We start from the raw sequence: 6,000 nt of genomic DNA on the forward strand, positions 1-6,000 counted from the left end.
CCATTTGAAATCAAGGTTCTTTTTGCTGTGTGTAAGCTATTGAATGCAAAATTCATATGAATTTAACTTTGTCAGCTATAAAAATCCTACAATTTCCCCCTGATATTTAGTGAGAGCTGGCATGGGCCGCTGACAGATGACAGATGCTCGTCCCCCTCTTTCTCCCCTGTCCTGCCCCACCCACTCCCTCTCTTCTGCTCACAGCCGTCCACACATTTAAAGGATTAGTTCACCCAAAAATGAAAATTTTGTCATTAATTATTCACCCTCATGTCATTCTACACCCGTAAGACCTACGTTCATCTTTGGAGCACAAATTACAAAAACAAAATGACAACTTTATTCCACAATTTCATCTCTTCAGTATCAGTCTCCAATGAGCATCAGGGACTGATACGGAAGAGACGAAATTGTTGAACAAATTTGTTATCTTGTTTTTTGGTGCACAAAAAGTATTCTCGTTGCTTCATAAAATTAAGGTTGAACCACTGTAGTCACATGAACTGTCTTAAATATGCCTTTACTGCCTTTCTGGCATTGAAAGTGTAAAATAACATGCTGTCAAAGGAGGCTTCAATGAGCCATCGGATTTTATCAAAATATCTTTATTTGTGTTTCGAAGATGAACAAAGGTCTTATGGGTGTGGAACGACATGAGGGTGAGTAATTCACGTAATTACAGCTTCACAATTAATAGAGAGACGGTATGACTAATTCACACACAATCACTCTCTCATGCATTAAAATAAATGTACTGATACTGTGCTAATTTATCTGTATCTGATTTACAATGAGCAGAAATCTGTAAGAAATATTACGTCCCATAGACATAATAACTGCTGAAAGTGAGCTGTTAAGTTGGAGCATGCTTTCATTAGGAAAAAATATCCCACCTTTTAATAGTCAAGCATATTTGCAGTACAAACCTTGTCAGTGAACTATAAGGGTAAAAGAAAAACAAAATAAACGTTCATTAATCGTAATCAAAGTCAAATGTTCAATTAATCGAGATTTTGATTTTAAGTCATAATCATACAGCCCTATCTTAGAATAACAGTAAAACTCACTGACATATTTAATCATCTAAAAAAGAGATACTGCACAAATTATGATCATACATTTAAAAATATGTATTATTCCTGCTTGAATTTTACTGCAGGTGTGTTATTATAATGGTTTTTTTTTTCTATGTGACACAGACCAAGATCATCTAACATGGTGATTTGAGTTTATGTTATTGGTTTCTCTTTGATAATGAAGTCTCTGTTGATCTGAGAGAGTGAAGAGTGTGTCATTGTTCTCTACAGGTTGAGTAATTGTGGAGTTACAGATGAAGGTTGTGCTGCTCTGGCTTCAGCTCTGAGATCAAACCCCTCACACCTGAGAGAACTGGATCTGTCTAATAATAATCTAGGAGACTCAGGTGTGAAGATCTTGTCTGCTGTACTGGAGAATCCTCACTGTAAACTGGAGGAACTGTGGTAAAATCATATGTGACTCTCACATGAAACTGTTACTGAATTTTATAATTTAATTTATTCATAAAGTAACAAAATGGAACAGGGGAATCAAACTGTCATTACATTTATTTTTTAACGTAATCTTTTTAATATTTGTCAACTTCTTTATTAAAGAAATGCCACAGCCTCTGTAATTTCTTGAAGAATATTTGGACATCAAAACATGCAAACTCAACTCAGAGATTAAACATTTATTTTAAAATCACGATGAACAGTTTGCATATTTCAAAGATATTGACGTACTCTCTTGTGTTGGTGTAGGTCAAGGGTTGGAAAGTTTGGTCCTAGAGAGCCGCGGTCCTAGAGTTTGGCTCCAACCCTGAAAAAAAAAAAAACTTACCTGTCTATAGCCTTAGTAATCCTGAAGACATGATTAGTTTGTTCAGGTGTGTTTAATTAGGGTTGGAGCTAATCTCTGCAGGACAGTGGCTCTTTAGGACCGAACTTGCCTACCCGTGGTGTAGGTTAATAAATTATTTACCTTACTAATCTGATGAAATGGCACACTGTGATCCAGATGAATTTTATAAACAACCCAAACTCACAGCATATTCAGAGATGGAGTTTGAGACGCTCCATCATAAAAATAGTCATAAACAATTCAGGAAGAATGTGTAACAGAATTTTGGATTTGTGTGTGTGTCAGGTCTTAAAGGGACAGCAGCCTAATAAACACCAAATTGATCAGCATTTATGTATGTAAAAAAGCTTAAAAGCTTTATCATATAAAGTGATCTCTTCAGAAGAAATTTTTGATTGGCTAAACCAGAATATGCAGCGTTTTTTGATACCCTATGGCAGTGGTTCCCTTCCACATTCCTGAAGGCCCTCCAACACTGTACATTTCCATATCTCCTTAATCAAACACACCTGATTCAGATCATAAGCTCATTAGTTGAGACTCCAAAAATGCTCCTAAAAATTCCCACAATGCACCGTGAAAACCAGGGAGCATTGTCGCCAAACTCACTGGAAAGCAAGCCTGCAACCTTTAGCCAAAAAAGGGTAACGGCTAATGCTAACTGGCGGTACACAGGGAAAGAGCTTTGAACAGCGGGCACTAACATCTCTGCCATTACACAATAGGCTGAGAGGTGCCGCACATGATTATGTCAGCCATTACGCTTTCTCCAATGGTAAGAGATACAGACCCTCTTATTTCCCTATAATATACAATCTCTGCTCCAAGGGGTGCTTCCAGGAATGTGGTTGGGAACCTCTGCCCTATGGTATTGCATATCGATATCATGACATGTATCAAGGTATCGTATCATGACAGCACAAGTCAGAACATTGATACATGAAGAACAAAAACTCATCCTTAATGACCATCACATCCATCTCTTTTCCGTGATCATCTTTACATATTATTTAATGTGATATACATAATTTGTTATATAAGTTTTTTATATAAGGTTTCCCTCTCACACAAACACACACAAATAACATGGTAAATCTCACTTACATCAAACATGGTGATCTGTGCTTTTTTTAATAATGAAGTCTCTGATCTGAGAGAGTAAAGAGTATGTCATTGTTCTCTACAGGTTGAGTAAGTGTGGTGTCACAGATGAAGGTTGTGCTGCTCTGGCTTCAGCTCTGAAATCAAACCCCTCACACCTGAGAAAACTGGATCTGTCTGGGAATAAACTAGGAGACTTAGGAGTGAAGCTGCTAAAAGATCTGAAGGATGATCTACATTATAAACTGGAGATACTAAGGTAACAATAGTTTTTAACAATTTTATCAACATATTTTCATTTAAAGTTCAAATGACTGTTTTACTCACTAGAAATAAAAGGAAATTGTTCAATGTAGAGACCTGTGTGGGAAGGATTTTTTCAGTCATGCCCACTCCTGCAAAAAATGTTCCTGCTCCTGCCTGCAACATTCCTGCATAAAAGTAGCCTATATAGAGTTTTGTCAGTACATCCATGAAATTAAGATGAAATATTAAGTTATGTGTCACCACAACATCCCAGCATAAACGCTTCTGATAAAATATTTGTTATTAAAGCATTAGCATTCACAAAACACAGTTAGTTTTACCAGAAAAGCAAGCTGCAGCGTGCATGGTTTGGTATGGCAGAATGCGTGCAAAGAGCGCTCCCTTTATAATGGCGAAAAAGCTGACATCTCACTTCAACGCAATCTCACAAAGCTTTGTTACAACACAATGAATATATGAACAATGAATCTTTCATAATGTTTACACTTTGTGTGTTATAATAATAGGATTTAAAAAGTCAGTTTTTTTATTCTAAACTTTATAAAACCATTGCTCAACACTGCAAACAATAAATAGAATAGAATCTGGCATATGCTTGCCACTGTAAATTGTTTTTATTTAATTTTTTCTTGTTGCTTTTCTGCAATATATTAATAACAATGTATTCGTTTTTTTATATTTTATGTTTAGATATTTCTATTTTGTGAGAGTCCTGCAAATCATTTTATTCTCCCGCAACCCACACACATGAGCATCTTACCACCCATGCCCACACGCGCCCATCAAATCTTGTCCTGTACCGCACTCTGTTTCGTTGGGTCCCGTGGGAGTCCAGGTCTCTAGTTCTAGGTTCAGTAACAGCATATTTCAGATAATGAGTCTTAAATTCAGCTTCAGTTTCTAAAGCAATATTATCATGTTAGAGAATGAATTAATATAGCTTATCTAGTCAGTGCTAAGTTTTCTAATGAAAAGATGTGACAGATGTAATGTCTCATACTGCATATGTGACTGTTTGTGTGTTTTATTTTAGGATTTAGATGACAGTCTGATCTTCTGAGGATCATCTGATGGTGAATAAGAATCCACTACAGAGACTCACAGTCAACAGAATCAGAGACTGAAGATACAGTGACTTCACTGTTATAAATTAAAGGCCTGTACACACCGGGACGAATATCGCGCACGATTATCGTTGACATTTAATGCCTCGTGACTAAACAAAGGGCGCCAATGTGAGTGTGCACACCGACACGAAAAACCCTGACTAGTGAACTAGGGAGCTGATTGAGACACATGCTATGGATGCTCTGCCACTTTTTGGCCACACCAATAGATGTGTATTATTTCTGTATTTTGTATTTGTTTTTTTTTCTTTTGCATTCAAGAAATATTGTTGAGAATGTCTATTTCATAAATATGTTTATTTGCACTACCGTTCACTTGCACTACTGTCATTATGTGACTTATTTGCACTACCGTTTCTGACTACCATCTCTCATATGTCATATATATGCCATTTAATATTTGCATTTTTATCCTTAACGTTATTAATATCATAAATATGTTTATTTGCACTACCGTTAAGCGCAAACACCACATACTGTCAGGGAGTGAATTTGCACGTTCACTCTGCGCATCGCCAGTGAAAATCGCTTGGGTATGAACACAAAAAACATCTCGAAAAACGCTGGTGATAAACGCGTGCGATATTTGTCCCGGTGTGTACAGGCCTTAAGACTTCATTTAGATTTCAATGATCCTCTGACAAACATGATGAGGCGGCAGTGAAACACCTTTTATTTCAGAGCAGCAAATTACAGTTTCTCATTCAGAAATTAACCTTTTTATTTGTATAAAGGAACAGTATAAACAGTATTTGTTACAAAGAAAATAGAGCCTGAATATGTTTGTGTTTGTGTTGTACCAGCAGAGGGAGACAAAGGCTAGAAAGATTAATTTCTCATATTTATACATATTAAAAAAACAGTTGCAAGCTCACTTTAAGAAAACAAATAATGGAAGCTTGAGTGTGTACATCATGATTTTAATAATAGTTGTATTACATTTTTATTAAAGGTGCAGTATGTAATAATCTTGTTTGCTAGAAGTCACTAGAGGCCAAAACAAAGGCGTAACTTGATGATGCCAAGTTTGAGTGCAGAATCTTGGGACATGTGATCGTCACCTCAACAGACGGTGGAATAGAATTGGGATAGGACTCAGGGAGAAATCATGTTCATGGATGCGATTATTAACGTTACTGTAGTATGAAGCAGAGCAGGACCGAGTGTTGTGGAGCTGAACGAGGCCGCTGGAACAATTGCGCAACACACATTATGTCACAGTCGCTGGCACCGCTTCGGCTTTTCCAGTCATGAGTATGTGGAAACACGGCTCTGTTTATCATATTAGATACATTTGAGAGTGTTGAAAATGATGTTATAACGTTACTCTGTGCGTTCACTTGGTGGCTGCTGTGAGACACTGTTACACACTGCAGTAAGATAGATCGATTTTACTATATCATATTAAATATTGGATGGCTTGTGTTGATAAATAACATACAATTAATTTTAAAACGTATTGTATGATGGAGAAAATGCTGTATAACTGTTATTAAAAATAAAGCTGCATCTGATTATGCTATGTTAGCTATTTGACAAAATAGGGTTTTTCTCTGAGGCATGGTAAAGCATGGTACTCGCAAAAAAAATCAAGAAAATTAGATTTAAACAAAAAGACTAAATG

The 6,000-nt window shown here is 36.5% G+C and overlaps 1 pseudogene; it reads left to right on the forward strand.

The window, feature by feature from the left end:
* The window catches only part of LOC125249074, a 31,926-nt pseudogene extending 27,231 nt beyond the window's left edge, over positions 1–4,695 (forward strand).
* The last annotated feature ends 1,305 nt before the right edge of the window (positions 4,696–6,000 follow it).

Source organism: Megalobrama amblycephala, linkage group LG16 (genome assembly GCF_018812025.1).
Source record: "Megalobrama amblycephala isolate DHTTF-2021 linkage group LG16, ASM1881202v1, whole genome shotgun sequence".
NCBI classification, from domain to species: Eukaryota; Metazoa; Chordata; class Actinopteri; order Cypriniformes; family Xenocyprididae; genus Megalobrama; species Megalobrama amblycephala.